The sequence below is a fragment of the Rattus norvegicus genome, chromosome 17, assembly GCF_036323735.1.
Source record: "Rattus norvegicus strain BN/NHsdMcwi chromosome 17, GRCr8, whole genome shotgun sequence".
Lineage (NCBI taxonomy): Eukaryota > Metazoa > Chordata > Mammalia > Rodentia > Muridae > Rattus > Rattus norvegicus.
The window spans coordinates 23,102,336-23,129,850 of NC_086035.1; the positions used below are offsets into that span (position 1 = coordinate 23,102,336).

The 27,515-nt window shown below is 42.1% G+C and overlaps 1 protein-coding gene across 1 annotated transcript in view; it reads left to right on the forward strand.

Annotated features, from left to right (window-relative positions):
- Positions 1 to 11,242: 11,242 nt before the first annotated feature.
- The window catches only part of Adtrp (androgen-dependent TFPI-regulating protein), an 86,039-nt gene continuing 69,766 nt past the window's right edge, over positions 11,243 to 27,515 (forward strand). The window contains exon 1 of the mRNA NM_001014144.2: positions 11,243 to 11,368. The gene's annotated coding sequence lies outside the window, so the exon portion shown is untranslated. The remainder of the gene's footprint in view (positions 11,369 to 27,515) is intronic.

Sequence of the window (27,515 nt, forward strand, 5' to 3'; positions counted from 1 at the left end):
TTGTTCCCTTCCGACTACAAATGTAATATGACTGACGGCTTCAAGTTCTTGCTTCCTTAGTGTATCATGATGGACTGCATTGGAAAAAAATTCTGCTATGGAAAAAATTTCACTACAGCTACAGTACAAGGCATTAACTTTGTATATATTAGTATATATTAATTTTATATAATGGGCTTCATTATGAGGTTTTCATATATATACATATATACATACATGTATATGTATATATACACATATATATGTATTATATATATATGAGATATATTTTGATTCTGTTTGCTCTCAGTTACCCTATTTTATTTCCTCTCATCCCCCACTTATCTCCTTTCCCCCCAACTCATCCCTCTAGAACTTCCATGTCTCGTTTCTTGAATGACTTAGAGAGAAACATTAAAGCTGCTTAAAGGAGCATTGGTGAGAGCTATTTACCACCCCACACACCATCCATGAACTGAGTCTAAGTCGTCAGGAAGCAGCGCGAGGGCGCGTGGGCTCTTCACACTCCCTGACAGGTTGTTGTCTGGCCCAGTCTCTCCAAGCTTTTGCACAGGCGATGGCAGCCATTGTGAACTCAGGATTGTTCGTGCTATGGACCTCCCGGCCATCAGTTTTCTACACTTCTCCCCTGACTCCTGAATTCTTTGTGAGCCTCCTAGCTAGCCTCAGAGACTTAATGGAACAGCCTGGGATACAGATGTCATTACAGCTGAGCATCTGACTTGTTCATTCTCATCACACCCCAGGTCTGAGCCTCTGGAGTGACTATCATTCCCTTTAGAGGAAGCTTCTTTGAGCCAAGCTGGAGGCTGCAGTAGCATATGGGTATAGAGGGTTATTTAGAAAGCACAAGGTGTACACATCATGACCTACAGAACAGTTTTGGACCAATAATGTACTATCCATTTTCTGGGTCTTTATGTCTAATAGAATAAGGGGGTTGTTTATCTCACTATGCTTAGAAGGCTTTTCTTTCAAAACAAACAATAAGGGTGATATGGAATATGAAAACGATGCTCGTGGCTGATCTTTATATGTTGACTGGCCTTCTGTTCCTGTGATAAAATCCCTAGGAATAATCAAACTTGAAAGAGAAAGCATTTTATGTGGCTCAAAATTTAAGAGATTCCCATCTCGGCCCTGATCCTTTATGCCATGCCTCTAAGAGTACATGATGAAGTCTTCGCTGAGTGCCCTGTTTAATTCATGCTGGCCAGAAGAAGATACCTTTCAGTGGCATGGACTCGGTGATCTAATTTCTTTCCCACAGACCTCACCTCCTAAATGTTTCAGTCACTTCTCAGTCAAGCCTGGGGCTGCTGACCACACCTTTACTATAAGAGTCTTTGGGGGAGATATTCAAGATCCAAACTACGGCAATTTACTACGCTCCCACTGCAAATGGCTGCTTATTAGGTTTTATTGATTTCGATCCATTTTGCTACATTTGTCGTTTGTATGTTAGGTCTGCTAACACTAGCCATAACATGATTTGAGAAGTCAGCAGTGACAGGCAACTTCACTGGTTTGTTTTCCTTTGGGTTAACCCAGGATGGGTGGGTCTGGTGAGTCAGATACAGTCTTGGTTTATCTTTTCCTTTAATTTTCATGAGCCTGTTTGACCAGTTGGGGAGTGTCAGCTCCTCTGGTGATGAATTTCTCTCTCTCCAGGTCCCTGTGCAGGGATGGTTACCTGGTAGACACACAGCACATTCCCTTTCACTTGTATGCTTTACACTTTCCACAGCCCTGATTGTGAACTTGACATAATGGTGAGGATGGGTGAGGACCACTCTGAGGAAAATATAAATATGATGAATGTGTATCCCTTCAAGACCTATAAGGGAGCCCACACACAACCTATTATTAAGGCAATGAGAAAACCCATATGTCCCCAACCAGCTCGTTAATGAGTGTGAGAGATCCTTGATTATTTCCAACTATTTTGTCAGCATCTGTTGTATGTAGGCATGCTCTTAGATGCTTGGGTTTGAAATCTCTGAACACTGTAGAAATAGTAAAAGAGAAACTGCGGGCACTCCAAATGGCTTAAAAATAAATCCCATACATCCTCCAGAAACTCCCCCTCCTAGGGGAATTATTAACTTGTGAGTATTGTATAGGCATTCTCAACAGACCCCGTCATGTCTCAGGGTGTCCACTGTTCACTTTTTAGAATGAACCTTTCTCATATTTCTCGTGGACTCCCAAACACACAGAATGGCCCAACAAAAACAACTGTTCTTCCCACCATCATTTTTTTGTACTGATCCCCATCCTTCCCAGTCTGTTTTGGCATTTCCCTTGGGCTGTCAGCCTCTCTGAGAACTTACTGTTGGCCAGTAGCTATTGGAAGGAAATGATCGAAGGTGTCATGCGTTTAGGGAACCACAGTACCTGGTCTTTGATGCTCATCACAACCTGAGAAGTTCTAAAACAGATTAGTTTTCTAGAAAGAAAAAAAAAAAAAGCATGACATTTCCCCCAAAGACAAAGCTGAACTCTGTAGAATTCCTCCCCCTTCTCTGATTGGTGCAGGAATCTTAGATGCCGGCTTGCAGGGTTAGCTGAGTTTCCTGTGGTTGGTGGGCAGGGTAAGCCAAGATGGCTGAATTCCCAAGCTCTCTGGATGTGTGTGAAAGTTCTCAGCCTCTACCCAAGCATTTTTTTTCTTTGTCTGCCAAGTGGTATGATAAAACTTGTGAGAACAGGTTTTCCCGAGGTACCTGATGCATCTGCATCCATTCCTGGCAGGAAACCAAAGGAAAAAGAATTCAAAGCCTTCCAGAACACTAGAAAGGGCTTCATCTCAACTTCCGGGTTAAGGATTATTCCAAGGAGCGCTGTTTATTTTGACTTTACCTAAGAAGTCCCCGTGGTGGTTGTGCACAACACCAAGCAACTTGAACTGGCTGAGGCTTGCGCCAGCCTTGTCCATCTGGATGGATTGTAAGGTTTATTTTTACCAGATGAGCATGAGGGGGTCTGTGACCTGAAAGGTTCCTTTCAACAAGGAAGCTGTTGTGGAAACTCAGCCATCTTGATAGCAATTGATCTTTAGATGGCCAAGTCCTTTTACATGAGTGTTTTCTTTAGTCTTAGGGGGAAAGACTCCATCTGTTGTGAAGGCATTGATATGCATATCTTAGTTAAAGCACGCCTTCCCTCCAATAAGAAACAGAATCACAAGAGAAATATGTGCTGTTGGCTTCCTTCAGGAATGAGCTTGCTGTCCCACTTTCTGGGGAATGGGTAGAGGTCTTGATGACAATACTATGATAGGATTTAATCTTTGTTAACCTTAGACCTGTGGGAGCACTGAGAAAGGCTGTCCTGCATGAGGAAGCTGAGTTCCCCTTAGCTTCTCCTTTTCAGTTCTGCTTAGAAAAGCCCACGGGAGTCCAACTGCCCAATACATATTTTGTGGAGAGCAAGGACTTTTCTAACCCAAACTTGCCTCTTTGAAAGTCTCCAAATTATCTTCTAGGACAGAGATTGTATTGTTATGGTGATGGTTTCAATAAACAATACATGGGTAGGGGGGTGGGAATACAATTCCTTGCTGCATCGTTGATAAAAATAACAATGGTGTTTCAACAGCATTAACTTGGTTTTGCATCATGGCCCATATATGCTGGCTCATTTGTGTAAATCTAGCATATCTTTGCTAGTCCAAGCAATATCTGTGAATGTTGGCCTTACATGGAGATTGGTCAATGATTTCTAGAACATTGGACCTGGACATATGTCAGAACCAGATCCCTAATGTCCTGCGTATAAATGAAAGTACGTGGTGTCAATTTTGCTCCTCCACAATACTGCCTCCAGCCAAAGAAAACTCAGCTGAGGCCTCAAACACAGAGTGAGCCAATGAAATGGATGGTCCCTGGATGGGAACGCCAAGCAGGCTCAGTTTAATTTTGTATTATTCATCTTCGGTAACTCTCAAGATTCAAATTTCCCCAACTTTTCCAAGTCTAGAGTCTACGCCCAGTATATCTCAGGGGAGAGTATTCGTGTGAGTAGTTTGAAGGTTTCTAATGAAAACAAAGCAGTCCATTATTTCTGTTAATTCAGAAATCCTAGACGACATAGTTTGGAGAGAGTCCATTTAACTGGAGTGCTATTGAAGATACTTATGGATAAGAATTTTTTTTGTTACTGTTGAGCAAAATCTCTTTTTGGTAATTGGTAGTTATAAGGGACCAGGAAAGGTAGAAGAGGAACTCGTGAAAGATCCCTGAGAAAAGGATTCTTCCGTTCTACTCACTTCTGTGCTTCCACCACGGCCTCTTCTGTTTTGGGTTTTTTTGTTTTGTTTTGTTTTGTTTTGTTTTCTATAACATATTATTTTATTTCAATAAAACTGTGTCTAGGATCTTTTTCCCTTTCTGCCTTACAAATTTCACATAGGATTCATTTGGAAATCAAATGGCAAGATTTCAGAGCCTGAGAGGCCCCTTCGCCCATTATCACCTGCTTTTCTGTAGCAAGCTTCCCAAGGGGTCCAGGGCTACTGTGATGTTTGAGGAATCCCTTTGTACTTGGTGAAGAGCCACAGGTGTCCCCGGACTTGGGTGATGTATTTAGGAAAAAAATGTAATCTGGTCCTCAAGTTTAACTTGTTTCCTCTGGGCCCCAGAACTCAGAAATTCAGACTCTACAAGACAAAAGGACCCCAGAGGGGCTTGCCTCTACCTTCCATTGTGAATGCTCAAGAGCTAAACAAAATTTGATCTAGGGCAAAGGTCAGATTCTTCTCTTCTAGGTAGGTTACTGCACCAGTGACTCATAGGCCTCTGGATGCTCAGCTAACTCTCCTTAAGTGAGTGATAATTTGAAGAAATAATAATATCATTATTTTAATTGTTTGTGTATGAATGAGGACACGTGGTTGCCATGACCTACATGTGGAGGTCAGAGGACAAGCTCTCATGAGTTGGTTCCCTCCTTCTACTGTGGGATTCTGGGTTAAACTCAAATCATCAAGTTTGCTTACCAACCACCCTTACAGCTCAGTCGTCTCGCCAGCTCGCTTTTGATACGATAGGACACTTGTCTGTAAGTTTCCACCCCTGGTGTATTTTCAGCCCACTTACGTTCTGAATCTCTGACTCTGGAGCTTTGCACTCCATTCCATTGCTCATAATTCATCCTTAATACTTTCTACCTTATGAACTTCTAGGTAGTCTATAAACATCTTCTAGCCCAAATCTTACACATCATTATACACCTAAATCCCAGCATTCCATTTGTTATTCCTGAGCAAGTTAAAACCACTCTGACTGATCATTCAATCTTACTGGAAAGCTCCTTTAATAGATTCCTTTGATGGAACAAAATCTGATAATAGCCCAAAGTCTATGTGACACAGAAATCCCATCCAGAAAGTTGGAGACATTTAACATATCCATGTCTCAGAATAACATTTACCACGGGACACAGACATAAGACCTTTGTGCTTTATTCTGATTTTCTTTCCTTTGAGAGAAGACTCCAAGTAAACATATCTGAGGCTGGCTTTGATCTCTTTGTGTAGCCCTGGTTGTCGTACAACTCTTCTGCCTTACTGCCCTGTGTGCCGGAAGTACATACTCCCACCACCCATGTTCTGCTATTAGTATTTTTTTTAAAGAATAAAAATAGTATTTTCATAGTTTCTCCTTTCTCAAAGTTTGACTTTCTACACATTCAGTTAGCCATGGACAGTAGTAACATGATGAAAACCCATGATGTCCTATTCTCTCCTGCCAGAGACACAGATCTGTGATGTATATGCTACCCGCCCATGTATTACTTACTTAGAAGTCATCTTCATCAGAAGCCAAGTTCATCAGATCAATTACTGCAAGGTCCAAGTCAAAAAACTCTTATATTTCTTACTTAGCTCCAGAAAGCACATGAGTAGGGTTGTTGACAGTTCACATACATCAAAAAAGAAGCAGTCACTTATTTTAATTTATGTGTTTTTGTGCCTTCTCCCTATGTAACCAAAGCTAGTCATGAACGTTCACTGTATACCTTGTGGTGGGACTATATACCATTACATATGGCCTTGAAGTGTGTCCTTAAAGAGAAAAACAAAAATATGTACATATAGGCAAAATCAAATATGTAAAAACTAATGTAAACTATGGCTTCACAGACTCACTAGACTACTTGGGGTATATTCTCTGGGATTTAAGGGGGTGATTATTCTCTGCAAACAGACAAATTATATTATTGTTTTTCAATTGAATTAAATCTCCAGATCATGTTTTGGAGTCCTAGTTGTTTACCCTACTTAGTATGGATAGTCACTAACTTGTCAAGGAACACATAGTAGTCATTCAGCAATTATGATCAAATGACCTCTACTCCTGCCTTAAAACGGTATGTCCACTATCTGACTTGGCTTCCAAAAGTCTCCAAGATGCCCCAGATGCTGGAAAGTTTCAGAGCAGGGTCCTAGCAAATCTTCCATAAGTTAAACAAACTGGCTGAGTTCATTCAGTCTGCTACCTTACCATGGTTGCTTTCCACAGCGAGATGCTCAGCAATTCTAAGAGATGGGGCTTGAGCAGACAATACTTTCAACGGGAACAAAAGCAAATAGTATCCTATTTGCCATCGACATCTCGGAAAACCCACTAAACAGAAACAGGGTATTAAACAGAAAACAAAGAGTATCGATATTATAATATGCCCTTCGTTCAAGTACTCATGTACATATACCAAAACAAGGCAAACCCCTTTTAGGGGCAATATTTGTGGTAGAAATAATTACTGTCTACTTATTGTTGTTGGAGCTGTGACTCAGCAGGGAAATAGGGCAGAGCTGTGGGGGAGCCAATGGGCATTAAGCAATTTACAAAGGTCTCGGTTTGTTCTACCTGGAGAGAGGAGTGTATATTTTAAAATATCACGTTTAATTAACACTTGAGGAGAGGAAAGAAACGGCTCGCACCAGTAATCCTAGGCAGCTTTTGTGTGGAACAGACGAAGGAGAAAATAATCTGATTAGGCGCTGGCCTTAAGTACAGTTTCCGCAGATTCCCGTTCGCCTCCTTACCATATAATAACATGGCTTAAAATTAGTTCTGACAGCTAATCAGAGTGAGTGGCCTTTTCTTTTCCTGGAGTGGTTAACAAGTACTGTGCATTGTGCCAACAAACTATACTGCGGCCTAGCTGTAAGAAGGGAAGAGGGCTGGTTTGTTCTTTCATGGCGGGAAGCTCTGTGGCTCTTTTGTTAGAATCGGAGCCTTCTGCAGTACGAGAATCTGCTCTGTGACCCAAGGCAGTCTGGAGTTATCAGAACCCTCCTCACTGGATAGGACGGCTTTTCCAGTCCACCCCATCCTTCTCTGCTGTCTCTCACTCAATTACTTCTGTGTCTGACCGCTCCCTGGCAATCTGGGCTATAAGAACGGAGTGATGGGCTGTTCTGTGACAGAGTGGGAGGAAAAAATATACCTGACTGTCTTTTTAAGATAAGGACTTGGGAGCCAAGAGGGTATCTGAGGCTGAGGACAGACACCTGTGTTTAACTGGGTCAGGCAGAGGTGGGGCAAGGTCAACTAGGAAGCCTCTCTTTCTCCCAGAGCTGTCTATCTTTATGTGGATCTGAAAACAGACGTTTCCAGATCCCAATTCTCTTTCCTGGTTTGGGATTCAAGAGAACACCCATTGCTCAGGGGGAAGTGACCGTCTGCAATGGAGAACTATCAAGACTTCCCATTTGAAAGCCGGACAAAAGGATACAAGAAATTGCCCCCCGATGTAAAAGAAAAAGCAACAGCAAAAGTGGCTTTGGGGGTGGTATCTGGGCCCGACGTAGTCCACAAGATCCCAAGCCTGTGCCAAAGCTGGGTCACATTCAAAATCCCGAGCATCTGTGGGAGTTGTCCTGACACCTCCCCTCTAAGAAAAGGAGCAGGGGAAAGGCTTAGGATTCAAATGAGGCAAGCTCAGGCCTGAAATGTTGGCAGGTCCCCTAGCCTACCTAGGTAGTAGGTCAAAGTGAAGAAGCTTAAGGGCATAGCCAGGCCCTACAAGGTTCTTGACTGGGCTCATAGACTAGCTCTCCTTAAAGTCGTTTTTTGAGGGAAAGCAGGAATGCTTGAGGTCAGTCATTTTGAAACTTTAGTGTGTCACTTAGTACAAACGCCCTGCCTTCTAAAGGTTTGCTGTTATCATGTCCATGCAAAAGGAGAAAGAAAGAAAGAAAGAAAGAAAGAAAGAAAGAAAGAAAGAGGGGAAGAGGGAGGGAGGGAAGAAAGAAGAAGGAAGAAGGCTTGAAATCACTTTTAGAAATACACATCTAATATCAATCACAACCAGGTGGGATGGTACATACCTTTAATCCCGGCTCTTGGAAAGAGCCAGCAAATCTCTTTGAACTTGAGGCAAGGCTAACCTCCATGACAAGTTTCAGACCATCCAGGGTTACAAGGTACAAAGTTGTCCCAAATCAAAACAAGCAAACCGCGTTAAAGTCGATCTTGGTGATTCAAGGCCTCGGCAGTGCAGACGCTGCAACAAGAGGATCTTGAGTTTCCCATCAGCCTAGACTATTGTATAAGACTATTTCAGAAAAAAAAAAATCAAAACAAATGAAACCAAAAGCATAAGTTACACCTTAGTTAACTTGATACTTGTCATTTTTATTGCATAAAAAGTACAAAAAACGTATTTCAGTCATCTTCGGTGTGCAGCTTAGTCGCATCACATGTGTCTGTGAGACCACAAACTGCCAATGTTGTCTTTTTCCAGGATGATTTTAATACTCCACAAGAAAACTGTGCACAGTCCTTCCCCATTCTGTCCCTGCCTTCTGGTCTCTGGACATCCATAACCTATCTGTTCTCTGTGTCTAGTTGTCTGCACTGGACATCCGTTGACATAGGCTTCTTGGTGTATGTTGTTTCCTGTCTTCATTCACAGAGCACCATGCCTTCAAGGTCACTGATGTTACAGAATGTTATCATGGGCCTCACTCCAGCACATGTCAAAACCTATTTAACATATATGCATCATTCAGCTAGTGTTTGGGTTGGCTTGATTCTGTGGACACTCTGATGAGCATTTGTGCTTTTATTATTATTATATTTTATTTATAACTTTTATAAAACTATTTCATTTTACACGTATGACCGTTTTGCCTGCATGGAGGTCTATGCGCCACATATGTCCATGATGCCCTTGGAAGTCAGAAGAGGACATCCGATCCCACGGAACTGGACTGAGAGACAGTTATGAGCCACCTGTGGGTGCTGGGACTCAAATCAAATCATCTGGAGAGCAGCTGGTACTCTTTTGAGTCAATTCTTTTTCTGGGTAACTATGTGATTGGATTCCTAGTCTCAATGCTTTGGGTCATTCCGAGGAGTGGAACTGCTTAGTCATAGGATATCATGTTTAACATTAATAAATGCCCAAATGGTTTTCCATAGAGGCTGGTGCACTTCCCAGCGTTGGGGTGGGAAGGTGTTAGCTTCTAAGCACACACACACTTGCATTATTGATGTCATCTTATCATGCCAGTGGAGAAGGGCTATGTCATCATCCCTTCGATTTGCGTTTCCTTGGTAACTAAGGGTGCTGTCTATCTCATGAGACTGTTGGCCATTGGTATGTTTTCTTTCCAGAAGTGACTTTTCAAGTTCTTAGTTTATTTTATTTTCATGCTCTTGAAAGTTGTAGTGATTTATGTATTCTGTATAGCAGGCCCTTATCAGAATGACTTATAAATATTCTCCATCTCTGTGGATTGCCATTTATGGCTTTCGATTTTGTGGGTTTTCTTTTAAAATAAAGATTTATTTATTTTTATTTAATTTATTTTTATTTACTATGTGGATGAATGTTTTGCCTCCAACTATGCAAATGTGCTGCTAGTTTTTCTGGTGTCCATGGAGTCGAGAAAAGGATGCGCTAGGCTCTGGAACTAGAGTTCCACCTCTGTAAGAGGAGAGAACGCACCGAACTGTCTCTTCGGCCTGCAGTGCTCTTGTTTTGAAAAGGTAGCTAATGAACAAAGCACTCGGGTATCAATGGGATGAAAGCCACCATAAAAGGTTTGAGCAGAGAGGTCTCTGTGTCACCTCTCTCCAGTCCCTCATAAGCAGCGCACACCCAGCTTTGCTGTGATCACTACAGCCACCTAGGCTGTGTGAAGACTCATCTCACAGCCGTGTACCCTCTGTGTCCCTTCTGCTGTCTGTGGGTATCCTGCCTCATAAGTGCTGGTGCTTCTGTTTTCCAGGGGAAACTGAGGAACAAACACTTCAGTGAGTGACTCGAGGCTTTGCTGCCCCGTAGCAGCAGAGTGAGGATCTAAACCTGTCTGACCGATTTGACAACTCAAACCGTCCATCCACACTTGTTCACTAAAGTGCCCTCACATGCTGTGAAACATGTCTGCTCACAGGAAGGAGGGTCAGAGGAGGGTTCCGGTCTTGGCAGCCATCCACGCTCCAACCGCGGCAGCTTGGCTTTGCTTTCTTTTTGTAATTTAGGACTCTGGAATCAGATTCCAGATTCTTGAGAGACAAGAAAAGAAGATAATGGTGTTTTTAAAAAAGCATTTGGGAAAAAAAAAAAATGACAATGAACTCATGTCACTTTGGTGGAACAAATTCCAAAGCCCTTGTAACTTCTCATTAGATGGAGGTTTCAAATAAAGGACACCCAGTTCTAAGCTTAGAGACAGAAAAGTTGGATTTGTGCATACTCGCATCTGCACATGTGCTGTCGAGTGGCATTTCTATGCCCTATCTTTATTTCCAAACTCATGCCCGTTTCTGGCCCAGGGCAATGCCAGCCGTAGAAGGAGTTACCTCTAAACTCCCACTCACTGGGGAAAAAAAAAAGTAGTGGCCACACCCACACTTCCCAGAAGTCCTAGCTGCCACCATCATCAGTCAGCTATGCTGTCTGCTCACCTTCGAAAGGCTTTTCAGCAGCCAAGCAACTTTCTAAACCAGAGCTGCCCATCTCAGGCTTTGCCTTTCCGTTAGCAAAATAAGCTCCCATCAGCCCCCAGGGAGGCCTTAGCTTTTCATCATTCCTAGTCATGAGGCTGAAATCCGGCAACAGCTATCCTGAGGATCCCTGGCAAGGTGAAGACAGGTCGTAAGAGAAATAGCTTGCACGTGAGTGGCCCTCCTCCTTGCCTGGCTTCGGGCCAGGGCAGAAAGGGATGGGTGAGATCAGGGGAGGGGCCACTGGACCACCCACTCCCTCCCACAGAACACTTCTTATCTTCCAGACAGAGCTTGTCTTAGTAGGGTGGTGATCTAGGCCAGGAAACTCCCCTGGCCACTGGAAATCGAGCTTGACCTCAAGCTCTCTGCATTTGCCTTGGTAGAAGACCCAGGTAGCTAAGGTGAGTGCTCTGTCTCACCACTACCTGTGAGATTCAGAAGCCCATGCAGATGAATAGTCGCTGCACAGTCGCTGGGAGGGTGAGCCTTTGAAGTGGACGGGAGGGGAGGTAGATTTTGTGTAGCTTCCTAAGACTCTATCTTGATTTTTCTGAGTGCTCCGATGTGCCAATAAATCACTACCAGATGGCTGCTCAAATATAGTTCAAGTGTGAGATTCCATGAGAAGGTTTGATGTTATTAACTGCTTTGGGAAGGTTGGGGAAAGGTGCTGGAGAATGCTCCTGCCCGCTAGATAAATTGGACGGAGGGGCAGAATCTTTTCATCTTCTGTCCCTATCTTCAATTGAACATTACATAAAGAATGTTGTTGGCTCATGACCCTGAAGATTCCTCAGCTAGGGGTATCAAGCAACAATTCCCTGGCTTGATGATGCTTTCTGGTTCCTTTAAGAAAGAGCCAAGGCAGACTGGGACTCACAAGCCACAGATTAAAAACTGCAGTCTCAGGTGGCAGTGGGTGCTTTCAAAATCCTCTCCGGTGACTTGCCTGGGTACCAATCCTTTCCTGATCCAGCCTAAACTTTCTCCAACCGCCGGTTGAAGTCAGCAGTCATTAGCCAACCGATTGGACTTATGGTACTGAAAAGGACCCTGGAAAAAATAGCCCTTGTATGGCAGGCTCAGCTGCACAGTGACCAACCATTGTGGAAGACCTAACTCATGCTGATCAAAGCACCTAGGGTGTGCCCTTCCTTTCACAGGCAGCCTTTGGTTCACACCCGTACTAGCTGTGCTTGTCAGCAACTGGCTCATCCAGACTTGCAACTCCCGTCCCCAGACACAGAGAATGAGTTAGTTACTCATGGAAAGTTAGATGCTCAGACGTGCAGAAAAATGCCCTCGCCTCGTCTTTCTTCTGTGCAAAGCCTAGAGATGCGACTGAAATGTATGCCCTTCTTTGCAACGGGAAGAGTCTGAGACAGAGTAAAACATTTGGTGCAGCCAAGTCTGCCTGATTTCCAAGACCTCAGATCATCTTACATGCTGTGATGTTTAGTCTTTCAGTGACACGTGATCCATCTGGGAGCACAAGGGAGAGTGGAGAAGGTCACATTCACCCCTCACATACCCAATGGGAAACTGCTATTGGCTCTATCATGACAATTAGACCGTCATGGTGCCTGGCTGCTACTCCCATAACAATTCTTTGTGTTCTTGCGGGGAGGGGTGGAATTAGCCCTTAGATACCTGTGGAGCACAATGGAGAGGGAGAATGTGTTTGGATTAGAGTCTAAGCTAGCCTCAGAAGGAGGCAAGGGATGTGGGAGAGCAGCTGAAGGCAATAGGAGGAGACCCCGTCATGACCTGGTATTTACGACTGTCCTAGCTTTTAGGATTTCATAAGGAAGGTGCATAGTAGACCTCGGGGATGCTGGGTTAGACATCTCGTAGATATGTTATAGTTAGGATCATCTCCAGAACAGTGTACCAGGTTTCAATAAGAAGCAAATACGGATTTACACTTGAGGATAGGCATTATTAAAAATCAAAAGAGAAGATCTATCCTTCTGCTCACATGAAAGGAGCCCCCCAAAGCCCCGTTCTCATTACTGGGACCTCATAGCACAGGCTGCAGACAGCGTGTGGGAGAGAAAAACAGCACACTGTTGTGTTAGACGTTCACAATGTGATTGGGACAAACCCGCTCGCTCTATTAGCTACAGCACACAAATGACTGGGAACAAGGAAGAAAGGACCTGAACTCACTGGCCAATTATGCTTATTAACTTTGTAAAAGATCATTTCTCTCTTGATTGTTTCTCAAGAGAAATAAAGCTGATGGCTGTTTAAATATTACCGTGGGTGTCCGGGAAGACATCTGAGACATTGTTTCATTTCTAGTTCATAAAATAATTCTTTGCTTCATCGGCGCGGCATCTGGGGTTCTATCTAAAGGAGTGGATGTTCAAGTTGGAGCATAAACGGGGAGATGGGTGTCCTCGTTGTGTTTGGAGACTAATCCTGTTGCCCTCGGAGCAACCTGGCTGTGGAAATCAGCAGAGTAGGTATTTAGCAAACTGTGATTTCAACAGCACAGTGCTATCTGCTCCACTAAATGTTCAAATCGTTATCTGGAAAGGAATAGCAAATTTCCGTGAAAATAAACAAAGTATTTAAAAGAATCATTTCTGAGAGATTCAGTCAGAGAAACCCACCCTGGTGTTTCCTGGTAGTCATTCTATATGTCTCTCCTTATGCTTAAAGTCTATATTAAAATGTCTTTATTAATTATATATTATGTATACATATTACCTTAAAATATGAATATTAGCTGCGATGTTGGCCATTGCTTGCCATTTAAGGGCTGGAGGGAGAGTTTCATTTTAATGGAAATCCCTTTACATACCTTACATATTTTAAATCATTAAACATTTCTTAGATCCATACCCAAGGGGAAAAACAATCCTTTACTCATTTCAGGATGAGTCACCCTCTTTAGCCCAGGTTGTCCTATAACTTATCAGTCTGTCTAGGTATGTTTCATAGCTGGGAAGTAGGATCAATTATCTGTGGTCTATTGTTCAGCTTTAAAAAAAAACCAAGTTAAACACTCTTAAATGACTCACTTGAAGCAAATAGCACATTTAAACATCATATGGTATTTGTACTGTGAGTTTGGTACTTCAGTAATGAATGTGTCTTGGGATAAAGATTCACATTTGACCTAAATCTCATTATTAGCCATGAACCAAACTGTCCGTCTGAAGCATACTTGATATTTAAAGACTAATCAGAAATAATTCCTTATAGGTATAACGTTTAAGTGATAGTTTCTAAAGGGCCATTTAGTTTACTTAGGATAGATCGTTCTTTAAGAGAGAGAAGGAAAATTGTCACTTTTGAATTTCATGGAGAGAAACACGAATTTATACCCTCCACGGATTACCTCATTCACTCCTGTCAATTCTGGGACAAAGTTCATGCTGTGTTCTGAGGCTCAGATTGTTTTGTTTTAACCAATGCCAAGGGTCATGGTATTAGTGACCTGTTAATCTTATTTCTCCCACAATGCTGGGGTATATGAGGACAGTCTTCATGGGGTGAGGGCAAGGTCTCAAGGCAAAGTTCATTCCCCACCCTTCCCCAGACAAGTTAAAACAGAACTTTCGGGTGCGGGATTCAGAATCCTATTTTAAGACAACACTCCCATGTGCTTCTTATGCTCCATGTAAGGGAGTTTGCTAACCACTGTCAAAGAAGAGGGAAATTGGTTTGTTTGTGCATCTATTGACTGCTGGTATCTTTATTGATTGATCAAAAACCAATTGGGGACAAGGACCTTTAGCATCTGCACATGCAGATTCCCAATTGAATCAAAGCATTAGAACCAATCTCCAACAGTTACCAATCAATATACATTTACAAGGAGCAGAACACATCTAGTCTTTGTAGTGATAGGATGTGAAATCAAGAGTTCCTTTCGTCAGGACCCTAACAGTTGAGATCAATTTTTGCAACAAGACATAGTTCTAATACCATTACCAGGACATAGTCACATGTAATCCCTCTTAAACTTATTTGTAATTTAATTGAAGAAAGAGTTGAAAGGGGTCCTTCTCTGGAGGGAGAATTCAAGCTGTAGTTGGGAGGTAGGTTAACTGTTGGAATGCACAAGCTATTGTAAGAAAACAAAATTCAATTTTAAGAAATTGTCACGGACTGGAAATTCCCTAGAATCAGGAACACAAAGCTGTTGTAATATTTTTTTAACATGGAAAATGTTAGCATTTGATTAACCTCCAGAGTGGCTTTAAGCCACCAGAACACAGGCACCTCCAACACCCTCAATCTTCTCTTCAGCTCTTCTGCTGGAGCCTTCGGCCTTCACCATGACAGGTTGCTTAGGGAGCTTCCTCTTCCCCGGAACTTTATAGTAGCCTGATCAAACAACATCATGAAAGCAGCTCTAGTCTTGTTTTTGTTGCACTGATCCATGTCTGCTCGCTGGCCAATGTCCATCCAGGTTGACAGTTGGGCAGAAGCTCTGGTTCCTCTTCAGGTGGTAACGCCTCAGACTGTCTTTCCTGTTACAGTATTGTCACAGTTGATCCTGTGGAGATGCTCGCCTCCAGCATTCCTCTGGCCTCCTCGGTGCTTGTGGTGCTTACTGATGCGACTGTGACTGTCGCTCACGTGGCCCTGGAATTTCCGGGTCTTCCTCAGTCTGCCTGACATGGCGGTGGCAGAAAGGAAAGAGGGCAAAGCTGTCATTTTTTAATGAGGCAACCAGTAGCCTTCTGTTCTCTGATGAGCTGAAAAGTGACATAACGAGCTTGACGATCTACTTTTAGCTCATGGTTTCATGAGCGTTTAGTCTGTGGCTACTAGGCTTACATGTTTGAGCATCAGGGTGGTGGACCTTGTGGTGGGGTGGGCTCTTTCTTTCTAAACAGACAGGCAGCAGAAAGAAGAAAAAAATAAAAAACAGAGAACAATGGCAGAGAGTGTAGGTCCCAAAGACAAGCCCCCAGGGCCCTACTTTCTACAGCACTGATCCTCTCTCCACTTACTTTTTATCTACTTACCAATAACATCATTGTGAGTTTTTCAGGATAGTGGTCTTGTCACTCAGTCAGAGCCTCAAGATCTAATCTCTTCTGCAGAGATTGTCATAGAACACATAGAAGTGTGTTTGGCTGATGTCCTGAATATTTCTTCAGCTACCAAGCTGGCAAACAATATCAGCTATTGCAGTTTACCCGACTGACTTAGCTTGCCTGAGAAGGCTTCAGAATCAGTGAATCCTCAGTAAACTTGGATTGCCCAGTCACCCTAATATTGGCACATGGGATTATTTAAATAAAAATTAATTTTACTTTATGGTACTGGTCCTATTTCAATTGTCCCAGGACAATCTAGTAGCTAGTTGCTATGTTGATGATCAATGAAAAATTAGAAATCGTCACTATTACAGAAAACTCTGTGGGGTGGTGGTGAGCTTAGAGGTTATTTCTTACAGTTTCGTACAACTAGCGTCCTTGGAAACAGCACACTAGTCAAGGACTGGGCATGCTCATCCAGTGAGGATACTGCCTCAGTGAGCACACAGAACCTGCTGTATCAGGAAACCTTCAGTGAACGGTTTCTCAGAGTTTGTACCAGGTTTTTCGTCTCTGTGCCCTCAATCTGCTTAGCTCCCAGGAATGTATGAACACCTACTGGTGCTTAGTGGAAGTAGGTGAATGACATTACAAATATTTAATGCATATGCAAAACAAAACCACTTGATCCTATTTTAAATTGCCCACTAAGCATGAGAGTCCCAGTCATTTCCTTCCATTAGAATATCTCCCTTGACGTGCCACACTGCAGAAACGATGGCTGATGCAGCTTGCAGCTGAGGGTGGGCAAGCATGAGGGAAACTGCCTTTTTGCAACCGGATGACTTGTAAGTCCATTGCAGCCCTACCCCAAGCATCATTTGGATGATGGGATGTAGTGGCCATAGTCATAGAGAGGACCACTCTCTTCCCTAGGGCAAAGGCAAATTAGCCTCAGAAACAGAGACAAGATGCCCGTCTGTTTGAAGACCTACTCTGGGAGGATCTGAAATGTGAACACGGGGATTTGTGCAACTTTTATTGACCACTACTCTTGCTCCTGGGGCATTCAGACCAGAGAGAGAGAGAGGTGACAAGAGAGAGAGAGGAGACAGGAAGGAGAGTGGGAGGGAGGGAGAGAGAGCAAAGGGGGCTAGCACGTTTACTGATTGTAAAGGTATGATGTAAATGAAAATTTGTGAAGGCTGTGTTTGCAACGATGGCGGTGGTTTTAGGATGATATCTAGTGTTTATTGGGAGCTTCCCATAGGACAGGCTCTCTTCGGCTTTATATGGGAAAGTATAAAGCAATACGTTGGGAATCAAGATGCTGAAAGGAGCCTTGGATGAAACGTGACATTCTATTTCTCAATATTTCTAATAAAATTATCACGGAAGCAGAGTAAAACTCTTGTCAATTATATGTAGAGAAAGAATCTTAGACTAATGAAAATGATGGATTTTATTCTTAAAATGATCATTTTTGCTGGGCAGTGGTGGTGCAGTCCGTTAATCCCTCAGCACTCAGTAGACAGAAGCAGGTGGATCTCTTTGAGTTGAAGTTAGCTTGGTCTACTACAGAGCTAGTTCATGTTGGAAACTCTTAAGATTTTTATAAGCTTCAACAGTAGCAGCACTGAGTTCCAATGGGATAACAGGGCTCTGAGTTGATATAAAAATTATTTTCATAATGAATATTATAATAATAAGTTTTGAAATTATAGCTGACATTTCTGCCAGTTGTCCAACCTGTATGCTTTAATAACTTACTTAACTCGTAAGCATACTCAGATGGCTTTCTTTAGTTGTCAAATGACATAACGATGTGTGCCTTGGTGTTGGAGAGATGGCTCAGAGGTTAAGAGCACCGACTGCTCTTCCAGAAGTCCTGAGTTCAATTCCCAGCAACCACATGGTGGCTCACAACCATCTATAATGAAATCCGATGCCCTCTTCTCATGTGTCTGAAGACAGTGACAGTGTACTCACATATATAAAAATAAACAAATCTTAACAAAAAAAAACAAAGAAAGAAAGAAAGAAAGGAAAGAAAGAAAGAAAGAAGGAAAGAAAGAAAGAAAGAAAGAAGAAAGACTTGAGAGACTGTGTACAAAGTGCTTAGCATGCTTGGGCCATTTGTACACTTAATAAACAGTTCTCTTTATTTATACAAATGGTATATTTGCCTTAATAATTTTATGAAAATAATATATAATATTAAATGGACACTGTCTCCTAATGCTTACTATAATTCCCTTTTTTCTGTAGTCCATTTCTTTCTCAGTTAGAAGTTCACACTAAGTCACGTGACTCCACCATCTTTTCGCCTTGTATCATTCACGACCTTTTTCCTACTTAAAGAGACAGAAGGAAGCTAGACTTGGTATACCCTCTGTCTTGGTCATTCATGTTGTTTTAACAAAATTCATAGTAGATCAAGTAGCTGAAACAACAGAAACATTTCTGTATAGTCATGGATGGTCAAGGTCAAGGTGCCTATCCACTCAGTTACTTGTGAGGGTGCTGATCCTGGCCACATCCTCACAGGAAACAGAGAGAGGACAAAGTTTTCTGTGGTCTTTTATGATAAGGGCATCAATCCTTTGGGATGCGAGCTTCCCAAAGACCCCATCTCCAAGAACCATCTCACTGGTGAGTGGAGTTCCAACATAGCACTCATGTTCTGTTCAGGGACTCACTGGCAAGGGAAGGGAATTGTGTAGCACTGTCTTAGGCATTCTGAGCATGGGAACAATAACTTTCTTTCTTTGTGGAGCTACTAAATGACCCACTGACCAACTTCCTATTGTCTACTTCTGAGCTATAGAAAAAAGTGTGGCAGAGAACTAAAGTACCAAGCAACTTCTACAGTACCTATTTTTCTTATCATCCTTAGTTTGCTGACGTCATGAGCATTAATTCTATCTTTAAATGGGGTAAAAAAGTTTTCCAATCTTTCGTGGAATGTAGTTAGTTAATGTGGATTTCCTTCATTATTGATTTTTTTTTTATGGTTCCACACGGAGAGGTTTAATGAGAGGAGGAGAGGAGAGGAGAGGAGAGGAGAGGAGAGGAGAGGAGAGGAGAGGAGAGGAGAGGAGAGGAGAGCGAGGAGGGGCGAGGATTCATCATTGATTTAACATCATGCCTACTACCTGATTTCTTAAGAACAAGTGTTAAGAGCAAAAGAGGCATCTGGGAAGAAAGTAAAGCACACAGGAGCACAAGTGTGGTCTCCTCAAAGAGTCAACAAGAAGAAAAGACTTTAACTGATCACATTTTGGGTTATATATTCAAAATTGGTTTTTTGACTCCTCAGAATTTGATAGGTTATTGAATAGATTTTGATTTCCCATCTTTTTTACTGTTTCACTGAAAATACTTCTAATTATAATTTGATCTGTTTTACCTAAAACAGATGTCAACTCACCATGGTTTGCTTCCCTTCCTACCCATACTTTTTATTTTTATAATCCTAATTCATTAGCATTCTGGTTCCTTCTATCTCTCACACTTGATAATTCACCACCCTTGGACTTCAGGTCAATTTCAGATGCCCTTTCCAGTTCCTGAGAAATGTAGGAGGGACTAGTGGGAAATTCTGGGTCATTGAGGTCTTAATGGAAATCCCCAAATTAAGAATGAAGGTTTTCCTTCAGTTTGGAAGCTAATGTTGGCCTTAAGACAACTATGAAATATTCTTGGAAATTATTCCCCTTGAATATTTTCTGGAAAAAATCATAATGCTAATAGTGGGCATCCTCATGGCTGAACTGTTGCTTCTACCATGCCTTTAGCAGAAAACATATCTCTAAGTTATTCCCATAGATGCACCTCCCAAAGCCATACATTTCTGTGGATCACTAGAATGTTTGTTCTCTTCGGTTGGTAGTCACAAGTTATAACATTCTCGCTCTCAACCTGTGGATCCCAACTCCTTAGGGGTGGGTCCAATGGCTCTTTCACAGAGGTCACCCAAGACCACTGAAAAACACAGATATGTATATATATATATATATATATATATATATATATATATATAATGTTTCATAACAATAACAAATTACAGTTATAAAGTAGCAACAAAAATAATTTTATGGCTGGGTGTCACCACAACATGAGCAACTGTATTAGAGAGTTGCAGCATTAGCAAGGTTGAGAAATCACTGCCCTAAAAGCTATTCTTATCATAAAGCCTAATACATGTTGAATATTCACAGCCCTATGGGTTGTGTACAGCATCCATAAGGTCTGTCTCATTTAATGAGCCTTGGAAAGCTGTGAATGGGGAGTTATATTACTGCCTTCATTTCACACTCAAGAAAACAGGTATAATGTTTTACTGACTCACACATGAGTGGGAAGAACTGAACCCATGACTTGACTTTGGAACAAGCACTGCTGACTGCTTGTGAAACGGTTTTCTCTTTGGAGCCCACACAGTTTCAGAAGCAAGGCATGGTGTGGTCCAGCTGTTACAAGCATTTGCTCAGTCCTCTTCTCTGCCCTAGAATCTTAGCAACACTATCACTGATTATAAACAGGTTTGACCAGCGGTTAGGTAGTAGGCTGAGGGTGAGAGTTTCCTAACTGACTCTGGCTACTAGATCCAGTGTGTTCTCCCTTAGCTTCCAAACAATACCAACCTTGAAAAGACAGCTGGTCTTATAAAAACATGGATGCCCATACGAATGCCACTAAAAATCCAAAAGAGTATATAAAATCTACTTCCTGCTAACAGAGTGCAGGCCAGATTATCTTTGGCAAGAGCAGTAGTACACTGTCACTGAACATAATCTAAGCACTATTACGTCTCAGAACAGAAAAGAAGTCATCACCCTAGCTACTCAACTAAGGGCACACGAAAAGCATCCTCTGTGGAAGACAACTTTGAAGAGCTTATCTTTTTCTCCATCTTCACCTTTTTCATATCCTTTTGACAGGACTCCTTTTGAACCTTAAAAAATGGGCAGAGAAGGAAAGGCAGAAAGAAGGTCATGGCAGGGATTTTGATACCATTCAAGACAAGGAATGCAAGGGCTGAGTCAGCGTTGTGGAACTGTTGCTCTGAACATCTAAGAACTAGCTACACTTCTTCTGTCCAAGGAATCCACAGTTCATAAAACATCCTCATCCCCAGGAGGCTGAGTTTTCAAGAAGCTTAGTTTTGTTAGAAGTCATAAAGAGAATTGAATTTGATTTCATCTAATTTATTTTGGGCACCTAGGAAACAAATTGGAGTTGCCCAGAGTGCCCTCAGATACCTTGAACATTCTAGAGGACACTGGTGGAAAATGGTCAGTGACCATGGGTGCTCCCAACCCAATTAGAAAACACCTCCGTAAAAGCTGAGTATGGCCTCAGATGCCTGTGACCCCAGCACTAGGGGACAGAGGCAGGCAGATGCTGGGAGTTTGCTGGTCAACCATAACACCAAAACAGCAAGCTTTGACCTCAATGAAGATTCTGTCTGAAGGGGATAAGGTAGGGAACGACAGAGGAGAATATTCATTTTCCTTTTCTGGCCTCTATGCGCACACACATGAGCATGCTCACTGGAATACACACGTGCATACACATGCACACATAGTCAAGTCTTCTGATACCCAAAATTTGCGTAATATAAGTGCAATGAAGCAGTCATGCCAAGAATCAGGAAAAAAAAACACATCTAGAATAAAAAAAAAAAAACAAAACAGTTCAATCAGATACTATAATCATCTGACAATGACTTTAAGACAACTGTTATTTTTAAAAAATCTTCCATGAGTAATTGCAAACTCTCTTGAAGCGAGTGAAAATAGAAAATATCATTAGAGAAGCACAAATTATAAAACAGAAACAGAGAACTGAGAAATATATTGGCAGGAATAAATATAATGACCGCAATAAAATATTGTTCTCGCCTCGTGGGTGCAACCATGAAGCCAAGAGGACTGTCTGGCTGCAGAACCAGAGAGGTGAATGGTGCAGTCACCGAACCCAGCCGGTCTGAAGGCCAGAGAGAGAAAGGAGATGGATGGAGCAAAGGGAAAGTCAGCTGAACTGTCAGACAATAATAGAAGACTTTTAAAGCATCTCATTGAAAAAAATAAAGACTGAATGTTTTCCAAATTAAGTGGAAGATACAAACTTACAGATTTAAGAAAATGAAAAATCCAACAGGATTAGAGCAGGCAAATTCATATCTCAGCTCATCATCATTACGTTTCTGGATGTTTTTTGACGATGTCTTTAAAAGGAGCTAAAAAATTATGCACACAGGAATGCAAGTTAAGTAATTGTACATTTTTTCCTGCAGCCACGAGGGCTGAAAAGAAAGGGCACATGGCCTTTAACCTGTGTTGTAACTGTGGCCAAGGATGCCTTCAACTTCAGAAGTGAATTATTCAGAAAAGAAATACAGAGAACTCACTCCCATGAATTGTCCTCTGACCTCTGCATATACACTGTGGCATTAGAAAGGCACACACACACACACACACACACACACACACACACACACACACACAAATGTAATAAAACTTGTACTAAAAATAAAGGAATTCAAGCTGAAAGACAATGATAAAAGAAGGGAATTTAAAGCATCAGGAAAGACAACCAATGGGATGCATGAAAATCAGAAATAACTGAGAGGAGTAGGAAGGATACTGGGCATGGAGTTTTCTACTTACTGCCCAGCTCCCTGGGTACAAGGAGAGGGCGGCTTATAGTTGTTAATTCAGCAGCAGCAGCCACAAAATGTTGAAGTGGGGATGAGGACAGGGAGATAGTGGATAGAATGGGGGATGACTAGGTTATCTAAAACTATGGGTAAATGAAGCCTCACAGAAATTAATAGCTTGGAAGTTAATTAAGATTATAATATAAAATAAAGGATGTTGAATAAAGGATGAGAAATAAACTCCAAGGGCAGACGATGTTGCTCCCAAAGATGGCATGAGTTACTGAATGGAAAATCTCAGTGCTGGGCACAGCATACCTCCCTATGAATTATCATCGATCAGGGAGGCCCAGAGGAACCCAAATCAATGCAGGCTATGCTCTTGACCTTGGTTGCCCAAGTTAACCAGATAAGAGGGCCCTATTGCAGAAGATATCACTAACTTTGGATGTTGGACATAGAAATTAACCTTAACTGACCAGAAAACTCTCCCTTGATGGCTAGCTTACATGGTACCAAAAGTTGCTATACAGAATTCTGGCTCAGAAAATATATAAATGACTTCACTCAACACTGGACCCTGTATGGTAGAATACCAACTTGCTTCACAGGGTATCTTCACTGTTGAAATGGAGGTATACAGGTTACAGAATTGACCAAGCTCAGTCTGATTGGATAGGAGGCCTGTTGCTCAAGATGGATTTCAAAGCTGGCTAAAAGCTCATCACTGGGAAGATCATAGATCTCAAAGGAGAACCTACTATTGTTACATTAAACAGGCTCACTGAATTCCAAATATTTACACTTATACCCATAGGTTTGTGCTGCTTTTAACTTTGGTTAGAGAAACTTTCTTTTACAGTGGGTAGTAATTAATGCAGAGACATATAGATGGTCAAAATGTCAAGGATACATAACTATAAGCAACCCCATGTGGTTAAAATATCTATACTAACACCTCACCCCCTCACCAAAGGCTTGGGAAACGTTCCAGAAGAGTGAGCAGGAAAGATAAGGAGCGCTATGAAATGCAGATTTTTTGACCTGCCATGCTGAGGAACTTAGCAGTTCACAGCAGTTGGTGTTGCTTGTACAAGACTGGCACAAGATGAAACCAGTCAAAATTCCAACACATATGGGGAGGGGGCTCCTGAGGATCCACCCTTGGAGGAGAAGCTATTAGCTCTAGATGATTGCAGAAGGAAGGGGTCCTTTAGTGTATAGTCTCTTGTAGCTTGCCCGTATTCCAGAGGCTGGCCCCATACCCAATTAGTGCATACGGGTAGCACTAATTGAACTCAGGGGGAAGACATGAAGTTGTGAGGGAGATGGGATGATGGACATAGGAAAGGTGGATGGATATGATAAATACATTGTATAATATATGAAAATTTCAAACAAATAAGTGAGCAATGAATACTCTGTGGGGGGAGGGGGGATGACAAACAACACCTCCTTGCCCACCAGCTGCGGGACAGTCAGAAATAGAGTGACGCTTAAGATTACCATAACAACCAGAAACTTTTATTTGACTGTTGGGCAGGCTTTCCCTGATTGGTCATAGGTCTCACCTCATTTGCATAGGTCTCACCTTATTTGCATGCCAACAAGGGGCTATCTGTGACCCAGTGGTTTTTTAGGAAATTCAGGTTGCCAGCAGCTTCTATACCCTTCCTTCACTGTTGGACTCAACAGAGGAGGACCATACAAAAACATCAGAGCCAGTGGTTGATGATAGGAGACAGTCTCTAGCCAACAGCCACTTCAATTATGCATAGGATAAGAGTAATTCTTTTGCATCCTGCTTAGAAATTAGAGTGAGTAGCACCAAGTGAAGCAAGACATAGGAACATAGGAAAGATAAGGGCGTCAAAACAGAAGGATAGAAGGAGGCCATATTTCAACTAAAGTAAAAACATATATACAGGTAGAATACAATGGACTCTGGGTGTATTGTCATGTTCAGACATTCAAATGGATACAATCAAAGCCATATAAATAAATCAAGATGAAATCTTAAAATGTATTCAAGTAATGTAGAAATTCATGGAAGTAGGATCAGAGGAATAAGACACAGCAGAAATGTACTGAAAACAAAGAATTAAATGGGAAATTTGAATCCTGACAGGTAACAGCTACCTTAAAACACAAATAGGTAAACAAGACTATAAGGCCTATGTTGACACAATTAAAAAAAAAAATAAGCCAAGAGCCAGCCTTGGTGGTACGCACTTGTAATTTTAGCATTTAGGAGACTGAGATAGGAGAATCGTGATTTGGAAGTCAGTCTGAGCTACAAAGTAAAACCTTACTTACAACAACAACAAAATTAAACAAATTAAAATATTGCCTGGTCATGTACGACTTACAAGACACTTACTTTCATTGTAGATTGATTGCTAGAAACAAAAACTATATAGAAAGAAGTCATTAAAATGGTTTGCCGTGGGCCCTGCATTGATAGTTCTGTGATGTTGGGTAAACTCCTCCATCTCTCTGAGTTTTAATCTTCTTATCTGAAGTATAAAGAGGTTGGACTGACTGCAAATGCCTTTCCTCCCTGACCTAAACTCTTAATGTGACTCAGTCTGATGCTCTCATAAACAGATGAATCCTTTGGACCTTTAGCTACAAGTGTACCCTGGAGACTCCTTACAGTGATCCCGTCTCCTCTCAGGGACTCTAGGAGCACACAGAGCCCTGCGTTCCACCCCAAAGCAAAGCTGGAGAGCATGGGAGAAGGCTCCTCTGAGCCAACGACCTCAGTGTAGCAGGCAGAGGGGAGCTGAAGAAAATAATTATCTTTAAAATGGAAGAAAACCAAGAACCACCTCCTACGTCATTCAACACCAGTTTAATGTGGTCACTAGAAATGCACGTGCTTTTTTCGAAACAGACTTCAGGAGGTCACCTAGAGCTATAGATTTTTAAGAAAGGGGCCATTCATGTTGGTTTTCCAGACAAACAAGTACTCCTGGTTGTGATAAAAAAATGCAGCTCAGTGGCCCAGCACACCATTCTAACCAATTTCTTAGCAATGGCCAAGAGCTCTTAGGGTTGTGAAATCCCCACTTGGTTTCTGTGTACTTTGACTTTAACTGTTTGTGACACAGTCCCAGTTATTCTAGAATCACCCCCCCCCATTCGGAGAGAGGTACTATAGAAGAAGACAAGCTGATACAGGTTCAGAGGCACTAGGGGATTGGGAGAGTACATAAAACATCAGCGGATGAGACCACAGTCAGTGGCAGCCCAATGCCACCCTTAGTGATTATCACATGATGCCTGAATGCATAGCAAATCTTGTGAGCAACTAGAATTCGCCTGCCACCTGCCTAGGCCAGGTGCACAGAGATATGTCAGACGTCACCAGAAGAGTTGCCAGTTCACTTCCTGTCCCAGGATGTCCCATCTTTCTTGGGGAGGCTACTATTACTTTGGGGGATGAAGGTCAGAGTTAAACAGCTCTTGAGGCCCCTGATGAACTTTTAAGGGAACCATCTATCCATCTTAAAAGGGCTCTTCAAGTAGATTGAGCAGTTAACCTAGTAAGCATGCAAACTCCCATTCAAGTCTGGGTCCCCTCGCTCTCTCTTCTTCCTGCCTTTTTACAAGGTGACTGTGAAAATGTAGATCCTATATTTATCAGTGTAATGACTATTCCTAGTTGTCTACTTGACTATATCTGGAATGAACTACAATCCAGAATTGGAGGGCTCACCTGTGATCCAGATCTTGAGGCTGGAAGACACAGGTTTCTGACCTAGATCTTGGCATGGAGACCTTGAGGCATAGTGGCCACGAAAAGCTTAGGCCCAGGCAAGGTAGTTCATGCCTTTCATTTCAGGAGACTAAAACAAGAAGATCTCCGAGTTCAAGATCAGTCTAGGACAAAGCAAGTCCCAGATCCAGGCGTTGGTGGTACACACCTTTCATATGGGCCACACCTTCTGCTGGAGACCTACAGAAGGACACTGGAAGAAGAAAGATTTTACTCTTCTTTGTCTGCTTGCATTTACTTGCCAGCACATCTGTTGGAACCTACTTCTACAGAAGACCAGATGAAACCAGCCTGAGAAACTATTAGACTCTTGGACTTCCCATTCACAGCTGACCGTTGTTGGGTTGGTTAGACTACAGACTGTACATTATCACAATAAATTCCATTAATATATAGAGACATTCCATAAGCTCTGTGACTCTAGAGAGCCCTGACTACTATGATCAGGAAGAACCGTTGGTCTTACTACTAGTACGGTCTGTAATTTATCTGTTGCCATGAGGCCCACTGAGGACACCAGACCGGTCCGGATCCACAGAGAGGCTTCGCCATCCCATTGGCTGTACCTGTTGTGTTCCTGAGGCAGCCCCCTCCTGTGAAGGGTGAATGATGAGATTGAGAAGCTGGGGAGGACTCTCCTCGAGTGGGTGGCCACGGGGTGACTTTAATATTTTTTCTTCTCCTGTCTAGCAACTGAGTTTCCGGTGATTTCCTCAATGCATTCAACCCTAGTTCAATCTTTGGAATATTTTAAATGACAGAATAATCTGCAGGATAATTTAAACTCCATTACTACTTTATGCATATCCACATTATAGCACTTATCACATCTTGCTGTAATCTTTTGTTTACATATCTGTCTCCTCCACTTGGCTTTGAGTTTCTCCAGGACTTCAGTTAGATAAATTCTTCATCCTAGATTCTCCCTCCTCCTCTGAATAACAGCTTAAGGCTCTGAACAAAGTAGGTTTTTAATGAATGAGTCAGCTCTGAGAGGCTCAATAGCCAGATGTACCTGCTATTCATATAAACATTTATCTGTAGACATTTTTACAGTAATGATTTGTTTGTAAGAAAGTGTGGAAGTATACAAATGGTTA